This window comes from Theropithecus gelada, chromosome 11 (assembly GCF_003255815.1).
Source record: "Theropithecus gelada isolate Dixy chromosome 11, Tgel_1.0, whole genome shotgun sequence".
NCBI lineage: Eukaryota > Metazoa > Chordata > Mammalia > Primates > Cercopithecidae > Theropithecus > Theropithecus gelada.
Genome location: NC_037679.1, coordinates 89,732,673 through 89,759,239, shown reverse-complemented (window position 1 = coordinate 89,759,239; position 26,567 = coordinate 89,732,673). Strand labels below are relative to the sequence as shown.

Below are 26,567 nucleotides of genomic sequence, written 5' to 3'. Positions count from 1 at the left end.
AGCTGAGATTGCGCCACTGTGCTTCAGCTCAGGTGACAGAGTGAGACCGTGTCTAAAAAAAAAAAAGTCATCTTTAAAGAGAGGCAGGTTTCTCTGGATTGGATGCGGTGACCTGCTGGACCAAAGGCAACATACGGCTTGTGGTGTGAGATAGACCAGGGCTCAAAGACCCCCAGTCAGAGACTTTGGTTGTGATTGTTAACCTGCCTGAAGCTAATCGTTCATTTGCTCCAAAGGCTTTGATGAGGAGTTCGTTCATTTGCTCCAAAGGCTTTGATGAGGAGTTCGTGAGATAGGGCGTAGAAAACATTAAACCTGAGCACTCCCGGTGCAGGTGAACTTTTCCTCCCGCTTCCTCACTCCATGCTTCTTGCTTCAGATTCCTTCCCAACAATTCTCTCTCCTCTCTCCGTGTATACAGCTCAAGAGAACAGGTGGCATTTCCCGCCTCCCGTCTCCGCTCCCAAGGATATGTAATTCTGTGTCATGCATCTCCAGGAGAGTTGATCTGGGGTGGGGAGATTCGGGGGGAAGAGAGCGACTGAGGAAGGGAAGGTGGTGTCTTGTGACACAGCTCATTGTCGAAGGACAGGTTCCCAGTGGCTCTGAACACCGGGCGCTTGTCCCCCCCGTGACTCATTATGACAGGCGCGCTGTGTGCCAGCGGCTCCCATTCGCAGATTGAATTACCATCCTATTCAGCTGACACAAAGCAGTTCCTGGCCGGCTCGGGCAGCCCATGAATAAGTAAATAGCCTTCCAGCCGGGTGCTGAGCACAAACATCCGAGGCTCAGAAAGGCTGGCGTCCACGGGGACAGGAAGCGGGGCTGGCGGGGACGCCTGGACCAGTCTGTCTGGTCCACTAGACCACTGATCTCCGGTGCCTTGTAAGTACCTGCTTTTGGGGCTGGGGAAAGAGCCCGATGGGTTAATGAGATACAGCTTAGACACAGACGGGAAATTGATCTCTTTCTAGGCTGTGGGCTGTAGAGCAAGGGCTGTTCTCTGGACTGAGAGGTGGGAAGAGGCATTTCCAGACTCGGGGGATGGGAGGGTGGCAGGGGTTGTGATAACCCCTGGTTTCTAAACCTTTGGGTCTTAATTGCGGCTCAAATCACTGTTACTACCCTGGGGGTATTCCTTTCCAAATCTGTCCTCAGGCCCTGTATCAGGCTAAAAAAGACCTTTGGTCCCGAGGGTCCGTTTGGGTAGGCTGTGGGCAGGACACTCACGCTGAGATGGGGCTCAGGAGGAAAGGCAAGGGCTGGGTGTTCCGTTATTTGTCCCTCCAACTTTCCTCCCTCAGGAATTCACCGTTCTGGTGGAAACAGTTTGGTTTTGCTAGTTTAAGCATCACAGAACTGGCATTAGAAACAGCATGTATTCAAAGTTGTAAGGGGAAATCTCAAGTGGAAATTCCTCCTCTTTTTTCGATTTTTGTGCAGCATTTTCAACTCTTTGAGCTCAAATGATGAGACGAAGTTGAACACCCTTTAGAGAATGAATATAATCAGACAATGGATATAATTGTAGTATTTTAATTTCATGTAAGTCCGCTGTTAGTTGAAATATACAACAAAAATGTGAGGGTGCTGACTCTGGCTTAAGACCTGGGGGGTTCTTTTTTTATGTGTTCTATGTAGCGAGGACCTTGTAGTAAACAGGTGAAATGAACTGCGTCTGTGCCTAACATTAAATAGTAAGAACGAGCTCGTCCCTCGTGGCAGAAGGCATAATCCTGTGCTCCATGATGAACATGTTTATGGGGCAGGGCAGGTGGCCGGTGTTTTCTGTTGCCTGGCATTCGATGGCAGCGGTAAAATGTACATCAATGAATCACTGTTTTTGTTTTCCTCTCTGCCTGAATGGCTCTGTTAATTAAAACTTTGTGTAAAGTGGTCTTCGAGCTCTGTACTCAATTTCACGTGGGCTGGTTAGGGCTGGTTATGCACAGCCCCACAAATCCTTTATCTTGCTGGACCACTTTTGAATGAATAATTATCCTATTTCACATGTAACCATACAGAGTAGTTTTTTATGCTGTATAATCATTAGCAAGCTCTCCGGTCAACCTGGTGAGATGTTAGAGCCCCTTAGCCTCTTTAGTGATTGAGCAGCTGAGCCGAGGGCAGGAGGGGCCCCAGGGCAAAGAGAACAGGGTGGTTGAAAAAGCACATCCCAGGAGCCCAGGAAGATGAGGGGAGAAAGCGATGGATTTACTTATTCTATGCCAAGGGCACTGACATTCACTAAATGCATTAAGAAGCTGGGAATCATTGCCCCACCTAAAATTTTTTCTTCTTTAATAGAACTAGAAAAAAAAATGCACATCACTTGCAGATTATCGTGACTTGCTGTAATCTCGTTTTTTTCATGTTATTCTCTGAGAGAACATGATTCCTTAGAGGAGAATAGGATGTGTGTTGGTGGAGGTAAGGACTTGGTGGTTTGCATTAAAAGGAGGTAGTCGGCAATGATGACAATGTGCCTCTGCCTGCAGGGACCTCACGGGAGGTCTCTGCCTTGATTCCTTGGCATCCAGCCCATCTGGTCATGGTTAGAAACATCTCCGTTTTATTGTTTGCTGAAATTGTCCCACAATGAAGTAGGTGGACGGGTGGTGTTACATCAGATGACTTTAGAAGATGTATAGATTTTTTGAAATGTTTTTATGTGACAGCTCTTTCATGTAGTTTAAAGAAAAGACACAGGCATATCAAATAAGTTAACGTGATAGTATAAGGTTTCACTTTGAGAAAGATTTGTAGAGAAAGACTTCAGTGAGTTCCCAAACTAGACACAAGCATGCTTTCTTTTGTGCTGCAACAGTATTTTTTAACTTGAAAGTGCACACATATAATTAGAAAAATCAAGTGTATAAAGGTATATGAAAAAATTCTCGTGCTGTCTCTTCTTTCCATATCCAGTCCCTTGAGCCCACTTTCAATACTTCTAGTGGTTTCTTCTTGAAGCTCTTAAATAATACTAAAAATTGCCTATATTGTGACTTTTTTTTGACTTACCAATTTTCCTAAGTAAAAAATATTAATAGCACTTTCTGGGGTGGTAGATAAGTGGTTCTCAAAGAGCTTTGAGTGGGCAGTTTTGCCTTTCAGGGTTGGTGGTGGGAGACACTTCTGTTTGTCATAATTCAGGGAAAGGTGTGTGCTACTGGCCTCTGGTTGCTACTGGCAAGGATGCTGCTGACCACCCCATAGTGCACAGGACAGCCTGCACAAGGAAGAATTCTCTGCCCCAAATGTCACACTGCTGAGGTTGAGAAGCTCTGTGGTAAATGAAGATTTGGTTATCTTAGTTTTCCTCCCCCAATCTATACACATAGTTAAATTGGTACTTTATTTAAGTGAATACTTAGTTGTTACATTGCTATTGTGTATATATTGTTAATGGTGGCACCAATTAGTGACTGTGATTACATTTCTTTCATTGTATGGCTTTTTAGTTTTCCTGGAGTTATTAATAGCCTGATTTTCAATTGTGCCATTTGCAATCCACATATTAAAAACTCTTCTCCAGTTATTTCTGATATCAAAAGCTTTTCTTGAGTCTCTTTTCTCTAGATTCTTTATTTCTAAAGCTCTTTGTTGTCTTGTTTCAAACCAATTGCTCTTGAGAGCTAAGGCTCAGCTGTCACCTTGGAATTCTTCTCTATCCCCGTTTAAGGTAGGATTTGTTGTTTCCTGGATTCCGTGGCTTTACCTTTTATCTTTTTTTTTTTCACTTGTTTTGCTGCAGCAGTCATTTCCTAAGAAAGAACACGCTGTGGAGGTACATTTTATGAGTCTTTGCATGTATGGCAATCTCTCTTCTCTAACCTCACACTTGACTGACAGCTTGTTTGGGTATAGAACCTTAAGTTGGAAATAATAGTCAATCAGAATTTTAAAGACATTCTGTTGGCTTCCAAGATTGTTGCTGAGAAGTCTGATGCTCTAACCCATTCTTTTCCTTTTTAAAATTCCACCTCTTCTTTCTAACGGTTATGGGAAGTATTTAGGGCCTTCTCTTTATCATTCACCTTCTCAAATCTCATGGTACTCTTTGCCTAGGTCTCATCTATGTTGCAGAGCACTCATGAGATCCTTTAATCTAGAACATGTTCTTATGTTTTTCTGACAATTTTCAATTTATTGTGATTCTGGGCAGTTTAAAAACTCTAACAAAACAGAAGTAAAGGAATTTCTGATATTTTCGTTGTTTATGTCAACATGAAGGTCTACTGATATATATAGGAATTTTTGTTTTTAAATATTTGGTGGCCCAGATGAGAATTCCCGAAGAGTTTATGCGTAGTATGCTTGTTGGTTTTTATATTAATTTTATTAATTAACTTGACCGATAATAACTCTTTCTGTAGTTGGCTGGGAATCAGTCAACTGATTGTTATTATTCTCTTTCTGGAAACCTTACTGGTAAAAGTTCGACCTCCTGGATTGATAGTCTCTTTTTTTTCTTTAATATTTTCTAGCACTTTGGGAGATTTCTTTTATCATCCAAATCTGCCATTAAAATTTTTATTTCAGCAACTATCTTTTGCATTCACAGGAGTTATTTTTGTCCTTCATTGGCCTTTTTAGCATCTTGTTCTTGACTTTTACATACTTTCTGAAGATACTTGTTAAACTTATTGCTTTTTTCTTTTTTTTCCTTGTTTGGTCGCCTGGATGATCTCTCTGTCTTCTGGGTTTTATCGTTACGTTCTTTTACTCTTCCGTGTCAGAGGTTTTTAAAATGAAGCTGTACCCCTTGGTTGACTGCTTTTGGAGCATAGTCTTGACAGGTTGGGGGAAGTCAGTGGTGAGCTCACTCCAGGCTAGCTGCAAGGGAGCCAAACACATTTTGTTGTAGAAGCTCCTAATGTCAAACACGGTCTTTGCTCTTGGGTTGTAGTTTTCTACCAAAATATTTCCAGCCCCCTGCCTAGGTTGAGAGTGGCGTGGGGTAGCATCCACCTACCTGCTTAATGCACTGGATCTGGGGAGGGGTATCCACAGGCGGACTAATTTATTTTCAATATAATAGCACTTGGCTATTATGACCTCTGCCTGCTGCATGTGAGTCCTGAGCTCCCTCATTAAACATCTCTAGAAAATAAACTTCAGTCTCCTGCCTAGATGTCTTTCCCTCACAGATCCCTTGCACAAAATTCTAAATCTTACTAAATTCCAGCTTGAACTAACATTATGCATGCCTGTTCTGGTATTCCCCGTCAGACGGAGAGTCCTGGAAGGCCTCGATCTTACTCATGCTTGGGCCGAATAGCTCTCAGGAACTTTGCAGGCGCTCAGAACATGTTTGCTAAATGGAAATAAATTGAATTTTGGCCATACAGATGGTTTTTCAGCTCCAAGTTCTAGGATAAAGCCTCACTTGCTTTTTATCCTTCCTTTCACTCCTGCTGGTTCATATGGACACAGGATACTAGCAAGCCTTTTAATAAAACCTAAGTTAATTCAATTTATCATCTTATTCTGTGATTCTGAGCAGGTCAATGACTCTTCTTAACAAAATAGAAGTAAAGAAATTTCTGATATTTTGATTGTGTATGTCAACATGAAGGTCTACTGATATAGAGGAGTTTTTGGTTTTGAATATTTGATGGCCAAGATGTGAATTCCTTAAGAGTTTACTCTGTGTAGCATGCTTGTTGGTTTTTATATTGATTTTAATTAATTAATTTGACCTATAATAACTCTTTCTGTCATTGGCTGGACATCAGTCTCGTCTTGATAATTAAGGATATGTTCAGTGCATGCCCAGATACTGACCTGTTCCCTCAATTCTGTCCCTTGCTATCATCTGTCTAACCTGGATAATTAGCCCTAAGTGCATTTCTCGTGGCAAATTCAGGAACATGACGGTCTACTCAAGGAGTCATGAAAGCTTCGCGTCAATGGCTGTGTTGTATCGTTGCATTGTTCTATACCAGGAAATTTGGTTGCAGGGAAAGAAAAATCTCAGGCTGGGAGGACCATGAGTTCAGTTTCAAATCTGTCCTTCACTCAGCCCTCAGCGTTCTGAACTGGAAAATGGCAGCAGAATTCCTGCCTCTCCGTGGCTCTTAGGCATCAAGGAAGGTGAAGGAGGCAGACAGACAAACCTGCGAGTCATTCTTTGGTGACAGAAGATTGTGTCTGCTTCTTCCTGCAGCTTGGAAATGACCCGCCACACCTGAAGCCTGCAGGTGCTGAGGCCACATTTGACCAGACCCAAGCTTTGGGAGACCCCTGGGGAAATTTCCCACTTCCTGTCCTGAGACCAGGAACTCAGCAGAGAAACTTTGTGGTAAGTCGTCCTTTCTTTTCTCAGAAGCAGTATTCCTCTCTGTCGGTTAGGAGCTGTGTCTGTTCTTTCACAGTTTGCTGATTTATTTGGGGCTATTTATCGGGCGCCAAGCGTATGTCCCCTAGTTAAGAGGAAGGAGTGATAAACAGAGCAGATGTGGTCCTTACCCTCACAGAGAGAGGAACATCATGGGGAACAGCTGTGCAAAGGCCCTGAGGCAAGAAAGAACTTGATGCCTGAAAATCTGGGTGTCTGGAGCACAAATGGGACAGGTAGACAGGGCAGTTCATTCAGGACCTTAGGGCTGGCTGTGCTAGGGTATTGATTCTAAATCTGAAGAACAATGGCCAGAGAGTAGTGATTGATTTTAGGTGGAGAGTGACATGATCCAATTTTTATTTTAATAAGATCACTCCCAGTTCTGAACGGAGGTGGAGGTAAGCATGGGAGCAAAGAGGATTAGGCAGCGACCATGTAGTCCACATGACTGGCAAGGGCGGCCTACAGGCCTGCACCAGGATGGTAGTGGACGTGAGGGTCATTGGAGAGGTCCTGGATGTATGTGGGCAGCAGGACCTGCTAGCCATTGTGATAGACTGGGCTGAGAGGGAGTGTAAGGGGGTGACAAGAATGGCCTTCATATTTTTGGTCTGGGGCACATGGCGGAAGGGGAAGACCATTTCCTAAGATGAGAAAGACTGAGAGAGCAGTAGAAGTGTGGGGAGATTCATATCCAGGTTTGCGCTGAAGCCCAGTTTTGAGTTTGAGTTACCTGACTGACACCTAAATACAGGGAAAAATCCACAGTTCGACAGTCAGTTTCAGTGTTCAGGAGAGAACTCTAGGCTGGTTTCTTCATTCCTTGTGAAATGTTTGGTTTGAGATTTCCTGTGCAGAGGTGTGATCTGAACTCAGGGCAATAGTTCACCCCGTGTAATCATGAGACAATCTTGGGTAGTAAGAATAACAGCTGCTGTTATCAAAGATTTTCAACCCTGAAATGGCCGGCTCGGCACTGGTGGCACTGACTGTTCCACCTGCATTTGATCATGCAGCAGAAGGTGAACCAGCTGGACCTTTGGTGCCCCTGCTTGGGCTTGGCAAATGAGTCTGAGTCTCAGATTCCAGTAAGCATGGTGGTGGTGGAGGAGATGGTGATGATGCTGGCAGTAGTCCTGATGACAGAGGAGATGGTGATGAAGTTGGCAGTAGTTGTGGTGATGGAGGAGATGGTGATGATGCTGGTGCTAGATGTGGTGATTGAGGAGATGGTGATGCTGGTGTTGTGGTGGTGGAGGAGATGGTGATGATTTTGGTGGTAGTCATGGTGATGGAGGAGATAGATGGTGGTGATGCTGGTGGTAGTCGTGATGGAGGAGATGGTGATGATTTTGGTAGTTGTAGTGATGGAGCAGATGGTGTTGATGCTGGCGGTAGTCGTGATGGAGGAGATGGTGATGATTTTGGTGGTAGTCATGGTGATGGAGAAGATGGTGGTGATGCTGGTGGTAGTCGTGGTGACAGGAGATGTGATGATGCGGTAGTTGTGATGGAGGAGATGGTGATTTTGGTGGTAGTCATGGTGATGGAGAAGATGGTGGTGATGCTGGCGGTAGTCATGGTGATGGAGGAGATGTGATGATGTGGTAGTTGTGATGGAGGAGATGGTGATGATTTTGGCAGTCATGGTGAGGGAGGATGGTGATGATTTTGGTGGTAGTTGTGGTGATGGAGGAGATGGTGTCAATGCTGGTGGTAGTTGTGGCAATGGAGGAGATGGTGGTGATGCCGGCGGTAGTTGTGGTGATGGAGGAGATGGTGGTGATGTCAGTAGTCATGGTGATGGAGGACATGATGGTGATGCTGGTGGTAGTCATGGAGATAGAAGAGATGGTGATGATTTTGGTGGTGGTAGTCATGGCAACAGAGGAGATGGTGATGATGCCGGCGGTAGTCGTGGCAACAGAGGAGCTGATGGTGATGCTGGCTGTAGTCATCGTGATAATGGTGGTAATGGATCTGGCCAGTATGTGTTCGGTAGACCTAAATCCACACCCAGTCCTCTGATTCCTATTTTATGCATTCATTTTCCATAGAAGAAGGCAGAGAAGGTCTGATGTGAAACTTAACTGTTTCCAATGCAGGATATACACTCGGCAATCATTTGTTTCTCATTACAATAGAACCACTAATTATCACTTAATAGTAAAGGCAGCCTCATTGGAGGTGGGTCAGATTCCTGAAAAATATTTCAAAGCCCTTTTGTTTTCATTATTAACATAATGGTATCAGTTTCTTCAATGAATATAATTTATGACAATATCTTTATCTGTATGCCCTAAAAAGACATAGTATCATGAAGAACACTTTCAAAGAGTGTGTTTCAACTGAGTGCTGTGGGTTATTGTAATTTTTTTCCAGTGCATTTATGACACTTGGCCTATGGGATGCAGAAGCCAATCTGTTCTCCTAGGGATCACAAGCAGATTATTTTGAGGGCTTATTACTTTTTTGATATTTTTAAATTTTGGTCATTCTGGGGCTGGAAGCTAGAGTGGAGTGATGTATGTGTGTATGAGTCTTTCCTATATTTGGAATGAGCTGGTCTTTTTTTGATAGATTGTTGGCTGCTTGGAATTGCAGATGCATCATTAAGCTATTGCATTTAAATTTAGCTCTTGTTCTCACTCTAGAAGGGAATGGAATGTTTGAATTATTTCCCCATGAAGGGAGGGCGATTAGAAAATAGGTCCTCATGACTGTGTGAAAGAGTGGGTCTAGTTCGTGAGTCTGAGATGGGCTGCATGTTTGACTTGGAAGAGGAGGCTCTCTGAGAGTAGCTCCAGTCTGGAGGAAGTTAGAGCTGCCTGAAGCACACCTCAGTGGCTGCTACATTTTAATCTCTCCAAAGGCAGCATTTCCTGTCTAAATCCACAATGACCATTCTCAACAGCTCCGTCGTTTCCCTCCATCCACACAGGTCTCAGCGCCCCTCTATGTCAATAAAACATATTAAGATGTGTATTCACAGATCCAAGTTGGAAAAGTTAACAACTTTCACAGGATCTGAGTATGTGTGAGCAGCTTTAAAGTTATGCTCATTTCAAAATCGCTGCAAGAGAATAATTTGAACATGCCTAGCATAAAAAGATTAATGTTTAATGTAATAGATATCCTAATTACCCTGATTCGACTTTCACACATTATATGGGTGTATCAAAATATCACATGTACCTCAATAATATGTCCATCTATTATGTATCAATTTAAGACACCCAGATACATCAACTGGCGTGGTGGCTCACATCTGTAATCTCAGGACTTTGGGAGGCCAAGATGGGCGAATCACGAGGTCAGGAGCTTGAGACCAGCCTGGCCAACATGGTGAAACCCCGGCTCTACTAAAAACACAAAAATTAGCTGGGCGTGGAGTCGTGCACCTGTAATCCCAACTACTCGGGAGGCTGAGGCAGGAGAATTGCTTGAACTCAGGAGGCAGAGGTTGCAGTGAGCTGAGATAGCGCCACTGCACTCAATTCTGGGCAACAGAGCAAGACTCTGTCTCAAAGAAACCCAAATATAATCCCTAGTTAAAGTGAATTAAATCAGTACAGTAAAGTAAAAAACAAAATTATTTTACCTTGTTAGATATGAAGGGTAGCAGATGCTCACCGAAAAAGTCACATCTCACAGAGATGTATAAAGTAAAACATTAAAGTCCCCCGATAAATATTTCCCGTTCCTAATTCCCATTGGCGATCATTATTAAGAGTCTGGTGTTTCTTTTCAGAATTCAGACCTTGTCCCATGCATCCACAAACATACACACACACATGCAATGTCTTGATGTAAAACAGAGGCAGTTGCATCGACAAAAGTGGACGTGGATACACAATTCTATGTGTGCATGTCCAAGTACACACATAATCTGCCCTGCAACTTTTTTCATTACTTCCGTACTAAATTTATATATTTAATTTGTAAAATCTCATGTATCTTGACTCTTCTACCAAGCTAACCACTGTCATCAATTTGGTCCTTCCAAACATACATGAAACTCTATCCTAGAATTTTGTATGTGCTTTAAACAAAACTATATTTTTCTGCAGATTCGTATTTTCCATTTCCAGAACATTTCTTAGAGACCTTTGCCTGTTATTTCCTATGAGTACATTGGCACCCGACCTCAGCCTTGTAAATCGCTGTGTATCACCCAGCAGTGTAGCTATCCTGAGTGTCTCAGCCTGGGCTCTCTCAGAGCAAGCCCAGGGTAAGGATTCCAGTAAAAGTGACTCACGGGGCAGTGAAATTTTGGGAGGGGAGTATGGAAGTGAGACAGGGAAAGGCAGGAAGTCGGTAATAGGTGTGTGTTATCCAGCCAGTTGCCACTGTGGGTGATGGGGGCTCAGTCCTGCTGTGGAACCTCTGGGAGATTTTGCAATGTACGCTGTGGGATTATCTGCTTGAGGGATGAGGGAGCTGGGGTATTGATCTACCAGTACTCTTCACTTGGCTGAGGCAGCCTTGCAGGTGCATGGAGGCTCCAGCATGTCTTGCTTGCCCTGCATGTAGGCCAGGCTTGGGTCTCAGCTAGACTGAGCCCCCAGGCACAGAAATGCAGGTGTTGGTGGTAACCAGGTTGGTGTGCAAGGAGTTGAGTGCTCAGAGGTTATGGGAGGCGGCTGATGCCTGCTGAAGGCACTTACTGCTGTTGATGAACAATTGTGCACTACGTAGATGCACACACAGATGACAACAGTGAACTAACTGTCCCCTAACCATGCCTAATTATTATCAGCACTACTGCAGGGAACACATTTGTCCATGCCACCTGTGTACATTACTCTAGAATCTGTGCAAATGTGCTTCTACTTCAGGGGGTGGGGGTAAGGGGAGGGAGAGCATTAGGGCAAATACCTAATGCATGTGGGGCTTAAAACCTAGATGACAGGCTGATAGGTGCTGCAAACCACCATGGCACATGTATACCTGTGTAACAAACCTGCACGTTCTGCACATGTATCCAAGAACTTAAAGTAAAATAAAAGTGCTTCTATTTGTATAAGTGTTGAAACATGTAGAAAAAGCTAAAGGGGAATATGTGCCATGTGTTCATCATAATATGCTTTTTACATTCAATAATGCAGCATGGAATTACCTCAGTCTTCAATAGTATTCAGTTGACTTTAGTTTTGTATATATTTGTGTATGTGTGTATCTAGTCCAGTAACCTGACTTTGTGCACTACAGATGCTTGGCAAATATTTGTTGAGACAAGAAACCACTGATACTAGAAGGAAATGGCCCCACCAGTGTCCCCGGACCTTCGTCCATGCCATCTGTTCTTTCATTTTCCCTGTTAGATAAGTCGTGTTATTCCTACCTGCAGGGCTTGATAGGCAAGAACTGTTTACTTGATGCCATGAGCTCTGGGAACAGAGATTACGTGTAAACGTTAAGCAGGGTCAGAGAGAGAGAAATTTGGTCTCCTGTGCCTTTTGTGGAGAATTTTGTGACTATCAGCCTAGTGGAGGCATTGCCTGAGTCTGCCAACTAGCCCAATATTTCCAAGAGTGTTGTACAGGCAATAAAATAGACAAAAACAATCCACAAACCCTAGCTAGCTATGGTCATGTATTTATTGGAAAAAATAAAATTATTAGGAAAAATATAACTAGTAGGCCAGGTGCACTGGCTCATTTCTGTAATCCCAGCCCTGTGGGAGGCAGAGGTGGGAGGACCACTGGAGTTCAGGAGTTTGGGGCCAGCCTGGGCAACAAAGTGAGACTCCGTCTCTATGATCAAATATATATTAATATATACAAAATACTAGTGAATGATATGTACAATTAGCGAATAACTAGTGAATTTATATATAAAATAACTAGTGAATTAACCAACAGTTTTGTGTTTGTCATATATAGTTTCCTTTTTCAATATAATTACGTATGTAAAACACAAGCTTATTTAAAGAAAGAGGGTCACTCAGTAGTTGGCACAGAGATGGCAAAGCTGGTGATGTCTGGGGAATCTCAGTTCCCTGGAACCTCTGATGCAGCCTTGTGGGGGCTTCACGGCTGCTCTAGCCACAGGCCGTGCCTGTTACCCAGGACCCAACCTGAAACAAACAGGCCTGCAAGTTCTCAGGGCTCATTTTTGGTCAGGACCCCAAGACTAACTGTCTCGGCCTAATGTTATTTGTGCGGAAATGTCTAGTTAAAATGGCTCTTAATGTCATTACTCTTCATGACTAAAGCAATTATGTATTTTAAATTCCATTTAGTTGGTTTCATTTTGTTCTGCTATTATTTTTTAAAGTAGACAAGTCAACATGGAATGGGCTCTGTTTATATTGAAGTCTCAGTGCCAGTTACAGTCAAACGAGTGATTAGTGCTGTCCTGGGCCTGTTGGAAAGTGTGTGTGATGCTGGCCTGCTGGCCTCAGTACTGGGCTGGGTTCAGCGATGTCTCCAGGTTTACCTGCAAGGGCAGTAAAAGGGGAGAGTACAAATGTGTCTGGCAAGAGCTTTGGAAATGGCAAGGAAATAGTCACACTTCCAGCTATGGTACCCAGGTCTCGGTATCATCCATTTCACTCCTGCCTCTTGGTGAACTTGAGCCCTGGGATGTCATTTACTTGCTCCTTTTGTTCTGCAGGACAGATAAATGAGGCTGCTGATATAGCCGTGTGCTCAGAGAGGCCTTGGGGCTTGCTATGCCCCGTGGTATTCTATTATGTGTGTCGTGGTCTTCAGATTTTACATGACGGGGAACCAGCTCAAAGTAGCCCAGCAGAAACGGGAGTTCTTGACTGGTGAAATTGAAGAGAGGAGATTCTAGCTTCAGGAGTGGCTGCATCCAGGAACTCCGCCGATGTTTTTGGGAATCTCCATCCTTTTCCTCTGTGTTGGTGTCAGTCTTTAATCAGTTCCTTAGTCATGCACTTGGAGTTCACAGGCCTGGTGCTGTTCCCACATTGTATTATCATATCTACAGTTAGGCCCAAAAAGCCAGCAGGGCAGTGTACGACCATGGTGTGGGCCCCTGCTTTTCTCTTATGGGGAGGATCCACCTGGAGTCCATCACCCTAACCCTCACCTTTCGGAAGACCCATCTCCAGAGGCTGGCGACTGAACTCAAGAGTTTCCAACTCACCTAAGGTCACTTTCCAAATGGGAATGACCAGCTCCCGGGGGCTGGTAAAACAATGAACCCACCCTCACTAAGGGGTGACTTTGTCTCCTTACAGAGGTGTGTGCATGTTTTCAGGCCTCCCCATTCAGCCAGATCTCAAGGCAGGTTGCTCGCCTGCCCACGGCTAACATAACCATGCCAAGGACGGCTCACAGGGCTCGCAAGGCTCAAGCCACACAGGTGCCCCAGGCCTGGAGTCTAGGTCTGCAGGTTCCCAGGTGCTCCCCACTGCCGGGTGGGGTGGCTGACTGCAGGGCACAGAGGTAGGTCTGTTACTGGGTGAATGGTGTTCCCTGCAAAAAGAATGTTGGAGGCCCAGACCCTCAAACTGTGATCTTACTTGGAGACGAGGTCTTTATAGAGGTGACCAGCTTAAAACGAGGTCATTAGATTAGGTCTTAATCTACTGTGACTGGTGTCCTTCCAGACAGGGATTTGGATGCAGAGAACACTGGCAGGGATGGGGGTGATGCTTCTAGGAGCCACGGAATACCAAGAATGCCAGCCACCACAGAAGCCGGGGAGAGGCATGGGCAGAGCCTGCCGGCCAGCCTGAGGAACCAGCCCTGCCGACACCCCGAGCTTGGGCGTCTGGCCCCTGGGACTGTGGGGCTGTGCGTGCCTGTTCTTCAAGCCTCCTGTCTTGTCGTACTTTGTCACGGTGGCTGGAGGAAACTAACGTGAGGTCTCTGGTTGCAAGCAGCAGAAGCTGGTGCTGGCCACCTAAAAGGGAAGGGGATTTGCTAGAAGGACCAATGGAGAGGGCCAGCGAAGCATCAGGGATCGGGAGCAGGCCTCAGGGAGGAGAGCTGCAGGATGCCCCACCCAGCGTTGGGGGGATGGAGGGATGGGGGGACAGGGGGACGGAGGGACAAGCTCTGGCCGCTGGTTCTTTTTTGTCCTTGGTCCCTCTGCTCACGATTTAAATTCAAGGGACTGATTGTTTAATTGGCAGCACTTGAGTCTTGGGCCATCCCTTGGCTGGAGAGGATGAGGCACCATGATTGTCCTCAGCAGGAAGCTCTGGCCAGAAGAGTGAGCCACTGCCTCGGAGGCCCTTTCCGACCCGTTGCTGCAGGGGTTTCTGGGAGCCTCTTTCTCTACATAACGTCAAGTCTGCGCACCAGGTATTCGCGGGCAGATTTCAGTGCAGCGCCGCACACCTGCTCCATGTGGACCCTCTGTCTTCCCGGTGCAGAGCACCAAGGACAGCATGTGTCTGCAGGGCCACCTCTTTGCTGACACAATTCAGTTACTAACCCTTTAGGTGCTTTGACAGGCTGTCCACCCCGGGCCTGTGCAGTCTCCAAGAGTAACCAGGCAACGGAAGCATTTGCCACTGACAGACATCCACAGAGAGCAGCCGGCTCCCCGGTGCAAACAAAAGGGCTTCGGATTAGGAGAAAAGGTTGATAAGGGACCGTGAGCACAGCTAGAGCTTCCTCTTTAACCTGGGGCCATGGTGTCTGTGCGGTCCCCTTGACAACACGCTGTGGCTAGATTAGAGATCCACATTGATCAGTCGCCGTGGAAAGAATAACACATGCGTGTACATTTCCTGTTTTGTGTGAACATCTCCCAGACCCCTTACTACAGAACGGGGGCTTTCCAAAATCGCTACCTGATTTAGCATGGGTAACTCGCGTGCGTCATCTCCACTCTGGACACTGCAAAGTTTTAGATATCTTTGAATTTGAAGGGCCAGTTTCCCAAGGAGTAAAAAAATCAATAATAACATGATCAGTAAAGAGCATAATGATTTCAGTCCTGGAAGAGGTGAGGGAATGAAAGCTCTGACTGAGCCCCAGAGGTTTGTTTTGTAAAGCAGTGACGGTGTTGCATAGCCCCCTCCACTGCCTGAAATCGTGTGCGTTTGTGGTCTGTATGACCTGCTGTAATGTGGACTTCATTGAGGAAGGGATTTCACCTTTGCTCGCTTAGTATTCCCAGTGCCTGGAAAGCTGCTCTGAAAATAGCGCAGAAGTTTGTTGAATAAATAATTGGATAATTGAAGGAAGAAGTGGATTAATGAATGCTAATATAATGGGAAAACATACTTCTTCAATTTTGCCTATTTGGTGCCATAATTTGAAGGTTGCTTGCTACAAAGTAAGGGGTATGTGTGTGTTTAACATAGAAAGTCCATCAGCAATAAAGCTGTTAACTGACTTTTGGCTTTTAGATGAAGACCCATTTGTGATGAAAGTCTGGGTAGAGGTCCAAATATTCATCCTCCCTTCCTCCCTCCATCCATTCTTTCCTCTTTTCTTTCTAACTGGGTACAGCTAAAATCTCTTTTCCATCCTTTTCATGCACAGTCTCCCATTTACATTGCTTTATGTTGTTGAAATTTTGACTTTAAGATCATTTACATTACAAAGCTATAAAGATGTTTCGGTCTAGGCACTTTTAAGGAAGGTGTTTTGCCTGAATCACTTCCTGAGGAGCCTCTCACCTGCCATCAGGATGCTCGTTCAGGTGTGGCTGCGAGCAGGAAGAGCCGCAGAGCTCCTGGGCACCCACAGCACTAGGCAAAGAGGCGGCCACACTAGCCCCTGGATGTGGCGAACCTCATCCCTCCCCACCTGCTGAACACTGGGGCGTTTCAGGGAGGGCAAGAAACCTCAGACTGAAGGGAACCTGATCTTTTTGTCTTTACCAAGAGGAGGGGGCCAGGAGGATCCCGCTGTGGGGCTCCTTGGACCAGGCCATGGAACGAGATGAAGATCCTACGAGATATCCAGTGCTGTACATTGTCTTTAAAAAAGTATAATTAACACGTTTAACCTTCTAATCTGATGTTCTCTGGGAAGAGCTTTTTGTGTTGACTTGATCAAACCAGGAGTGAATGTGATGAGAGGAAGGCATTGAGTGCTGATCACATGCAGTATGAATGATTATTTAGATAATACATTCATATTAGGCCTGGCATTGACGCACAGTTACGGGCAAGCAAACTGCTATCTAGGGGACTGGAGAACATCATTAACTCTTCATTTGCAAAATTGCTTTGGGGATCTGTGACTCTTATGAGAGTTAGACTTTCTTTCTTTTTCCCCTTTTTTACATTTAAAAAATGTGTGTGTGTGTGTGTGTGTGTGTGTGTGTGTGTGTAAAGATGAGGTTTTGCTATGTTGCCCAGGCTGGTCTCAAACTCCTGGGCTCAAGTGATCCTCCCACCTCAGCCTCCCAAGGTGCTGGGATTACAGGCATGAGCCACCACACCCAGCCAAGTTAGATTTTTCTAAGAATAAAGAGACCTGGAAATCTGAAAATCAACTGATGCAACGTTTTCCAATGATTGGACAACATCTCCAAGTAGCCCAGACAACTGAGCGATTCCTGTTCTACCAAAATAATCTAATTTATGTGCGTTCTGTGAGTTCAGAATTGGGGTGCATCTGCGGACCTTTGAGGACCGAAGTGCTGGGCTGCTTAGCGTCAGGTCAGACACTCAGTCCAAGGCCCTCTCTGTTACTTTCTGAAGCTTCAGCTGAAACAAGAAGCAGCCCACCTTTGCTAAAGGAAAGGCCTCCTCCAAGCCCTTCTCAATACCTCCTGCTAAGCAGCCTCTAGCAGTAACTAAAGCCAGTGTCAGGTGACACCTACTTGTCATTTCTGCCTGGAGCTGGAGCTGGCCTCCCCCCCGCTCCCCAGGGGGGCCAGAGCATTGATTGAACTCTGTTGGTGCCCCAGGGCAATGTGTGCTAGGAAGAAAGTGGAGTCTGGTGAAGGGAGATGGTGACTCACTCCTTCCAGCGAGGAGGGAAAGGAAATGTCAGTGAGAGCCAAGAGGGCAGGGATGACACCATGTGCATGAGGACAGACCTGGGTCCCAAGCCTGGTCCAGCAGCTCCCAGCTGCAGGGTGTGGGCCTGGGCTCTGGTTTAAGCCTTTGCGTCCTTGTGTGCTGGATGGAGGTGGCAGCACTAACTCGGGCCGGGGGGGGGGGGGGGGGGGTTGTTGGTGACAGTGAAACACAGAAGAGACTGGTAGGGTCTCAGCTCCAGGCCTGGCCCACAGGAAGCTCTCAGAACATGAGGTGTAAGGCTGGGGGTCCTGGAAAAATGAGAGATGGGGTGGAACCTCTCATCAATGGAACATGGGGGGCTCTGCAGAGGAAGGGGGCCCCTGCACCCCAACTTCAGGTCAGCCGCTGACGCCAAGGCCATGTTGCGGGGATCCACAGCCCACACAAGCAGTCCCCGAAAATCTTTCCTTTCTGCTCAGGCCTCTGGCAGAGCTCTCCAGACCTCTGTGCTGGAAACCAAAGTCACCCTCTGACTTCTTCCTATGGTCCTGCTTGTGCCTGGCCAAGCTCTTTCCTGGCTGCCATATGGAGATGTAGAAGGAGCTCTCCTGTCACTGGGAGAGACTCCAGAACACTGTACTGACCCCATCTCGGGACATTCACGTCTTCTTGCCAGCCCTGGGCTCTGCCTTGATGAGCTGGGAAGGTGCGGGATTGGGAAGGTACCTTAACCTCTATCTCATTCATTGTCTCCTAGGATGGTGTCCTGCACATACGGGCACTCAGTAGACATCCTAGGATGGTGTCCTGCACATATGGGCACTCAGTAGACATGGCTGATGGGTTGGGCGGCTTTTTCTATACCTCAGCTTCCTTAGGTCTTAAATGGGTTTAAATATAATCCTGCCTTGTAGAAGGTTTGAGGAGAAATCGGCAAGCCCTCAAGAAGGGATTCGCAACTGTGGTAGTGGCTCAGGTGATTCTGCACTGACCCGAGCCAGGAGCCCAGCTGAAAATGGCAACAGTCAGAGAAGCTGAGAGGAGGAGAGAGAAATAGGGGAGGCAGAAATAAGGAGAGAAGAGAAGGGAGCAAGACAGGGGAGGAAGAGAAGAGACATGGGGGGAGAACAGATGGGGTGAGAAAGGAGAGGAGAGCGGGAAACCAGAGACAGAACGTGGCATGTGTCTAGTCGTCTTCTTCAGATGTCTGGGGATGAAAGGGGACACCGTGAACAGCTCCCCATTCGTCTGGTGGGAAACGTGCAGGCGGAACGTTGTGATCTGTAAGATGAGACATCCTTGCTCTTGGACACAGAGCCCAGCATGCAGGTTTAAGAATGCAAAAGGCTGGGGGGTGTGTGCATCCAACTGCGTCACTCTCCTGCCAGGCAGGGAGACTGGTGCCTGCCAGAGGTGAGAAAGCAAATGCTATTGTCCAGATCACGTCCCCTCCCGGAGCAGGAGGGTCAGGGAGGCACCTAAGGGGCGTACAGGGACCTCTCCACATAGCTTGTCTGGGTGGGCTTGGGGGGCTTCCAAGCATGATGGCAGAGGTTTGAAACCTGTGCCCACCACCACAGGAAAATACCTGTCACTGTTGATGAAAAATGGTGCTGTTTAAACTTAGTGGGCATTGGTTTTCTTAATTCTCCTCTCCTAATTCTTGTACAGTATCACATTCCATAGCCCAGGTAAGCAATGCATGTCCCTCCACCCCTTTCTCCCTGTCTATAATCAAAGACAAACACCTGTATCCCCACAGCTAGGCCTTGCGGGGGTTGTTGGTTTATTAAAATGAGAATATAGACTAGGCCCAGTGGCTCACACCTGTAATCCCAGCACTTTGGGGAGGCTGCGGCAGGCGGATCACTTGAGGCCAGGAGTTCGAAACCAGCCTGGCCAACATGGTGAAAACCCATCTCTACTAAAAACACAAAAATTAGCCAGGTGTGGTGGCAGGCGCCTGTAATCTCAGCTACTCCGGGGGCTGAGATGGGAGAATTGCTTGAACCCGGGAGGTGGAGGTTGCAGTGAGCCAAGATCGTGCCGCTGCACTCCAGCCTGGGCGACAGAGTGAGACTCCATCTCAAAAAAAAAAAAAAATCTATATATGTTTGTATATATGTATGTATATCATATATACACATTATATGTAATTATATGTACATATATACATATATGTATGTAATATATAATGTATATTATATATTGTGCTATTGTAATATATACATTATATAATATACACAGTATAATATATGCATAAGTATACATATATGCATAATTATGTCTATATAATTATATATACATAATACACATACATATGTATATATACATAATACACATATATACACATATACACGTGTATTTATGCACATACATAAATACACACTCAGCATCTGCACATTTCCTGCCAAACAGGGAGCTGTCCAAGCTGTCCCATTTCATAGCTACACATTTGAAGAGGACTGGACACACAAATTATCAAAAATATGTATGTAAATATTTTATAAAACGTTTTACAAAGTACATATAAAATATATGTATCATATATACATACATATTTTTATATATGTATCTTATGTACATATATATTTTTGTATACAGGTATTCGATAACTTGTTTTACTCAAAAGTGCATCATGAACGTTTTTCATGTCAACACATAGAATTCTAACTTGTGATTTTGCATTGCTTCATTGTAATCTGTGGCACGGATACACCATAATTTTATTTGACCACCGTGAGAAGATGTCCCTATACAGACCGGCAAGATTTCCCCGTTTTCCTTTGCCTCGTCAGCGCTATGCTAAAGATCTTCATGCACATGTTCTTGTGTTTTTTATTCTATGGAATCTATTTCTGGGAATCTCTGGGTCAGAATCTGTGTCTATGCTTTTTAATTACACCTCTGAGAGATTGCTTCTCAGAAAGACTCCAAGAATCAACATTCCCACTGGTTCTGTATGGAGCGGCCTGTTCCTTTTTCCTTACACCCCAGTGCTCGCTGATGCTGTGCCTCAGTTTTCCCATAGCTAACGTGTGAGAAGTGTTGTGTTGTTAGAGCATGGGGAACATTGTCAGTTTGTTTACATTGCTCACTGAACTTCGTCTGAGGATAAGGGAGGTTGGGTACCATGTTGGTAATTAATCACTTGGTTTTTGCTGATTCCTGGGGGTGCTGCCCCAGCTCGCGTTAGTCCTTGGCTGTAAGTAACTTCTGTTTCTTTATTGTGCTCTTTAAGGAATGGGAGCAATGGCATTGATTTCTTCTGCTTCCAATCACATAGTATACGTGCAACTGTGTTGCCAAGTCCAAAGTGCTGTAAAACATAACGTGTAGGCCAGCCTGTTGTATCAGGTAGGACGGCGTTCAGCTGCAAGTAACGATAGAACCTGCTAACACTGCCCTGCAGAGACCGGCCTCACTTTTCTCATGCAGAAAGTCAGAGGCCACCATTGCAGGGTGGCATGAGGTCTGAAAGGACCCTGCCTCCCTCCCGCTCTGCTGTCGTTGGGGTCCTGTGGTGGCTGTTGCACCTTCTGGCATCGTGCCTGCGTCCCAGGCGGGAAGAACGGAAAAGGCCGATGAGGGTTGTCTCTTAATGAGACTGAGTTGTGTGTTTTTTTTTTTTTTTTTTTTTTTACAGAGTCTCGCCCTGTCGCCCAGGCTGGAGTGCAGTGGTGTGATCTTGGCTCGCTGCAGCCTCCGCCTCCCAGGTTCAAGTGGTTCTCCTGCCTCAGTCTCCCAAGTAGCTGGGATCACAGGCACCTGCCACCACACTCAGCTAATGTTTGCATTTTTAGTAGAGATGGGGTTTCACCACGTTGGCCAGGATGGTCTCGATCTCCTGACCTTGTAATCCACCCGCCTCGGCCTCCCAGAGTGCTAGGATAACAGGCATGAGCCACTGTGCCAGGCCGAGACTGAATCTTAAGAAAGGGAGAAGTCTGTGCTAGGTGTTCCCTGCTTGCCTCCCAGATCCACCCTCTACCTGCTTCTGTGCTGTCCTCTGCCCGTGGGGTAGGGGGCTGGGCGCACTGGACTTCCTCACTCAGGTTCTCTTGCTCCATGGCTTCCAGGTGGCTTGGCCGATGAGGTCGCAGCAGGAGCCTGGAGATTGTGGCAGGGGTGTCTATGGGTTGCCCACTGGCCCTCCAGTGGGGCAGTTGCAGATCCCACAGTTACAGTGTCCTCCGCCTTGCTGGCCTCTGCAACCTGCCAGCACTGCTGTCAACTCTCCCTTCGTCCCATCCCCTCCTTACTCACCAGGCATGGCCTTCATTTTGCCCTGGATTCTGACAGATGCGACTTTCCAAAGGACATTCGTGAGGTCAAAAATGTCACCTAGTCATCCTTGCCAGCCGGGGAGCTGGGGAATGTGTACCAAGGGAAGGCCAGGGAGGAACAGCTGGTGAGTGGTAACCCAGGGTCTAAGTAACCTGGTGCAGGTGGCGACTACGGGGCACTGGAGACTAGGTGGAGGCTGTGTCATCATCAGGGGTTACCCGGGAGGTTCTGGACTTGGGGGAGGGTGGAGGGAAAGGAGAAGCTGTTTCACCCATCTGGACTCCTATATTACAAGTGACAGATCCCAGCTCAGCCCTGCAGGCTATGTACCTTGCTTCACCCTGATGGGGTCTAAGCCCAGAATAAGGTACCAGGGTCTGCATCCAGGGGAGCCTGCTGTGATGTCAGCACGGTTTGGTTACCAGGGAAGCCGGTTGTTTAAGTCATAGAGCTGTGTTTGACAAGCGCCTCCCGGTTTCTCCCAGGTTTGCATTTACACTGTTTCCTCTGATGTCTTCCCATCATGGTCTTCACCATCCTGTCAAGATGGTGTTTTAAAACTTATTTTAAAAAACACCATTTTTCCATAATGTGCTCTCTTAGCTTGGGTTGCTGTTCAGAATACCTCAGACTGGGTGGTCCCAGGGGCTGGGCTGGGGACCTCCAAACCCAGGGTGGCTTTTCATTAATCCAGCAGCCAGGCCAAACTTTGTCTGGATTGGGCTTTGCACACAGCAGAGCAGCTCATGCACTGTGACCTTTCAACTCCTGGCTTGAGGGCTTGTCCAAGCCAAGTAAATATTCATACATGAGAGAGAACGTGATGCTTTATGAAAAAGCCAAAAGCCAGATCCCCTGGCCAACTGAAACACCCGGGGCGGTACTAGGCCCTCTGAAGGCCTGTTTTCAACCATGGAAGGTGAGGCTGATGGAGGGAACAGGTGGCGGCCTCTTCTCCAGTCTGGGCCAGACACAGGTCAGTCCAAGCAGCTGCTGTCCTTGGAGGCCACCTCTCTGTCCCAGAGAGGGGACCTTGCGTAACTCTGAGCTGCGCCGTGTGATGTCCAAACACGTGCCCTGGCACGCTGTCTCTGGAGGACTCGGGTCTGCTGCCCAGATCCCTGCAGGCCCTATGGGCTCTTCAGGGCAGAGACTCTTGACTTCTTAACTATCCAGGACATGCTTCTCAGAGGACGCATCGCGCCGGTTTCAGGCATTAATCCCGCAGCCAGCTGGTTTTCCCCAACTTTCTACTTGCAAAGCAACTTCTTAGGCCTGGGGTCCTCTCTTGCAGGTGCCCTGCATGACAGAGAACTTTTTCAACCCCAGCCATTGTGTAACAGGTAGTGGGTGGACATGGGTTCTGTGTCCTGCTTGCTGGGCCTGAGCTGCTTGTCAGGTGTACAACTGAGAGCCTTGCAGACCAGAATCCAAGACTCCACAGCATATGTGTGCTGGGGCCGGACGCGAGCTGTTGAAGGAGAAAGCAGTCAGTGTATTTAAAGGCAAAGGGCTTCCTAAATCGAGGCTGTGCAGGCCTCCTGAAGGTCCTAGGCCAGGCTACAGAGGTAAATCCTCTCTGCAGGAGATGCCTCGCTGCCAGCATGGTGGCGTCTGCTGCTTACGGTAGCCGGCAGCCAGTGTCTTCCAGCCGAGGATCGGGGGCAGCGATGCGAGTAAATGAAGCGACCCTGGCTGCTATGGCTTCCGTGGGAGTGGAAGACAAAAGGGCCCCAAATATTCCGCAACGTATTGTCTGATGGAGGCTGCAGCTCAAAGAGATCCTTTGTGGGAGGGACGTCATCATCAGGGAGGAGACTTGGGCTCCTGGAGAGCCAGGCACAGTGCTTCCCCACTGTGGGGTCTGGGGGAAGTGGGGACGGAGCCCATGGGATGGGGGCGATGTACAGTTCCAGGAGACCTGGGGGCTCTGCATCCCTGTGGTGCCGGCAGCGATGCCTGGAGGCTGCAGCCTGTGTCAGTGGCCTGAGGCTGAGTTCAGGCTCTGCCTGCTTTGGGCGGTGTGTGGCTAGAGGCTCCTTTCTCCCAGCCTTTCTGAGGCCTCCTCTGTGGAATGAGGTGTTGGATGAGACTCCTCAGGGTGAAGCCGCCTGGGAGCTTTTCCTGCTAGAGCTTTAGAAACGAGGGAACGCGAAGGCAGAGTGGCCGGGGACACGCTGGGCAGCAGCAGCCTCCCATGGATGCGAGTTTCTGAGACACTGCAGGTGTTACTAGGGGGAGGTGACAGTGAATTTAAAGCAGGAAAATTACTTTTATGAGTCACAAAATGTTTGTTAGTCTCTTGTACATTGCTAGGACACATTACCTAGTTTTTACACGTTTTTATTTATCAAAGAGATAAGTGTTTATTAAATCTATTAAGTGTTATACAAGCATGGAGAGGTTTTTAAAAAATTATCTGACTTTTGGGGCCACGGAGATGGCGTAGACCATCCCTTCAAAGTGTAGCTCTAAGCCCTGGAAATGGAGCAAGACTTGATGAAGGGAGGACCCTGGAAGCTGAACTGCCAGAGGCTCCAGAACGGGAGGGGCTGGGAGGAGCAGAGTCCCCATTTTCCCCCAGAATGGGAGGGACTGGGAGGAGCAGGCTTCCCATTTTTCCCCGGTGATGGTGGACTTTGTGTCAATTTGACTAGGTTGAGGGGCGCCCAGAGAGCTGGTCATACACTATGTTTTGGGGTGCCTGTGAGGCCGTTTCTGGAGAAGGTGAGCATTCGGATCAGTGGACTGAGTAAGGAATCGTCACAAATGTGAGAGCATCCTCTGATCCATCGAGGGCCCAAGCAGGAAAAAAAGGCAGGGGAGAGGTGAATTTGCTCCCTGCTGGAGCTGGAACTTCTGTCTGTCCTGCCCGCAGACGCTGGAGCTCCTGGGTCTCGGACCTGTGGACTCTGGGCCTCGACCAGTCCCCCTCCAGTGCCCTACCCCCAGTTCCCAGACCTGCAGCCATGGGCTGGGAGCGATACCGTCAGCTCCTCCCGTTCTCAAGCGTGCAGTCTCAGACTGAATTCCCACCATCAGCTCTCCTGGCTCTGCAGACGGCAGGTCATGGGACTCACTGGCCTCTGTAATCACATGAGGGAACTCCCCAAGTAAGTCTCTTCGCGCGTGTGGATCCTGTCCTGTTTCTCCAAGAAACCCTGACGAACCACCCCGCTTCCATCCAACAGAAGAAAGTGACCCAGGCCCAACATTTCCTGACCCCCGACCTCACCAGAGAAGGTCCCCCGGGTGGCTCAGTTCTCCTCTGGGTGGATCGGGGTCCCTCTGACCATAACACCAGGGAGGGTTAATCAAGAGCCCTGCCAACATCAGTGTCAAGATTTCTTTTTCTTTTTTTTTTTTAATGGCTGAACAGCATTCCGTTGTGTAGAGAACACATTTTCTTGATCCATTCATCCATCGATGCACACTTAGGTTGATTCCACACCTTGGCTAGTGGGAATGGTGCTGTCTAAACGTGGGGGTGCAGACAGCTTTGAGACAGACTCAGTTCATATGTGGGGGTGCAGACAGCTTTGCGACAGACTCAGTTCATTTCCTTTGGGTTGGTGCCAGTGGCATAGTGGGCTCATGGTCACTCCATTTTTGATTTTTTGAGGAACCTTCATACTGTTCTCTGACAACATGGATGAACCTGGAGGATGCTCCATTAAGTCATCAGCCAGGCACAGAAAGACAAATACTGAGTGACCTCACTCATACGTGGCAGCTAAGAAGTTGATCTCATAGAAGTAGAGAATGGAATGGTGGTTACCAGAGGCTGGGGTGCTGGGGGGCATGGGGAGATGCTGGTTAAAGGATGTGTAGTTACAGTTAGACGGGAGGGTGCATTTCAGGAGATCTACTGCACTGCAAGCTGACCATAGTTAATGATGATGTATTGGTAAAAAATGTTAAGAGAGTGGGTATTAAGTGTTCTCACCACAAAATAACTATGAGGTAATGCACTTGTTAATTAACTACATTTAACCATTCCACAATGTACATATATGTCAAAGCACCACGTGATACACGATAAAATCATACAAAACAAACCAGAGTCCTAAAGAGGAGTGGCCTGGGCAGCGCTCTATCCCCACAGAGCCTGAGCCTCCCCTCCCCGGCGGAGATGCGGCGGAGATGCTTCTCCCCACTGCCCACTTCCCCCCAGGAGGAGGGTCCTAGCCCGACAGCTCCTGGCCTGGGGAAGCCTCTTCATCTCTGGGGAGCTGAGACTTCCCTCGTCCCCAATAGAGAGACAATAGGGTGGGTGATCAGACCTGCAAGAGGGACACGTAGCCTGGACTGAGGTCTCTTTGGCCCTGAGAACTTGAAACTTCCCTGAAGTGCCCAGAGAAACCAGCGTAGGCAGAAGGGTACGTGTAATGCCAGTGGGCCGTGCATAGGGGATGCTATCTACAACACCACAGTGCCAGTGGACTGTGCACAGGGGATGCTATCTACAACACCACAGTGCCAGTGGGCCGTGCACAGGGGATGCTATCTACAACACCACAGTGCCAGTGGGCCGTGCACAGGGGATGCTATCTGCAACACCACAGTGCCAGTGGGCTGTGCACAGGGGATGCTATCTGCAACACCACAGTGCCAGTGGGCTGTGCACAGGGGATGCTATCTACAACACCACAGTGCCAGTGGGCTGTGCACAGGGGATGCTATCTGCAACCCCCCGTGGCGGGTCATCGGCCTTCCTGCCCAGCATCCTTTATTCCTGAGAGCGTCTTGGTTTCCCATTGTCCTGTTGTGTGTTGTTTGATTCAGCTGTGAGCTCGGAGAACTTGCCCATTCACAATAGAAACCAAAGCATTTTCTAGCAGCTCTTTCCACTGGATATTCTTCCTTTTCCTGCCCTGGTTCCCAGGCAGGGGCTGGGGGGTCAGACATGGAAGGTTGACCGATTGGAAGTGCTCTCCTAGGATGCTGAATCTAGGGGAAAAAACCCCAACATTTTGAGCATATTTACTTCAGTGGAAAGTTTCCCAGGTTGGGGGACAGGAACTTCTG

At 47.3% G+C, this 26,567-nt stretch overlaps 1 protein-coding gene across 9 annotated transcripts in view; it reads left to right on the top strand.

Annotated features, from left to right (window-relative positions):
* RIMBP2 (RIMS binding protein 2) overlaps positions 1 to 26,567 on the top strand; it is a 319,920-nt gene that overhangs the window by 83,518 nt on the left and 209,835 nt on the right. For 4 of the 9 annotated variants that reach the window (XM_025402095.1, XM_025402100.1, XM_025402097.1 and 1 more), the window contains exon 2: positions 6,173 to 6,307. The gene's annotated coding sequence lies outside the window, so the exon portion shown is untranslated. Of the gene's footprint in view, positions 1 to 831; positions 889 to 6,164; positions 6,308 to 26,567 lie in introns of those variants that run through there. The other 5 variants (XM_025402096.1, XM_025402101.1, XM_025402104.1 and 2 more) reach the window with 2 other exon arrangements.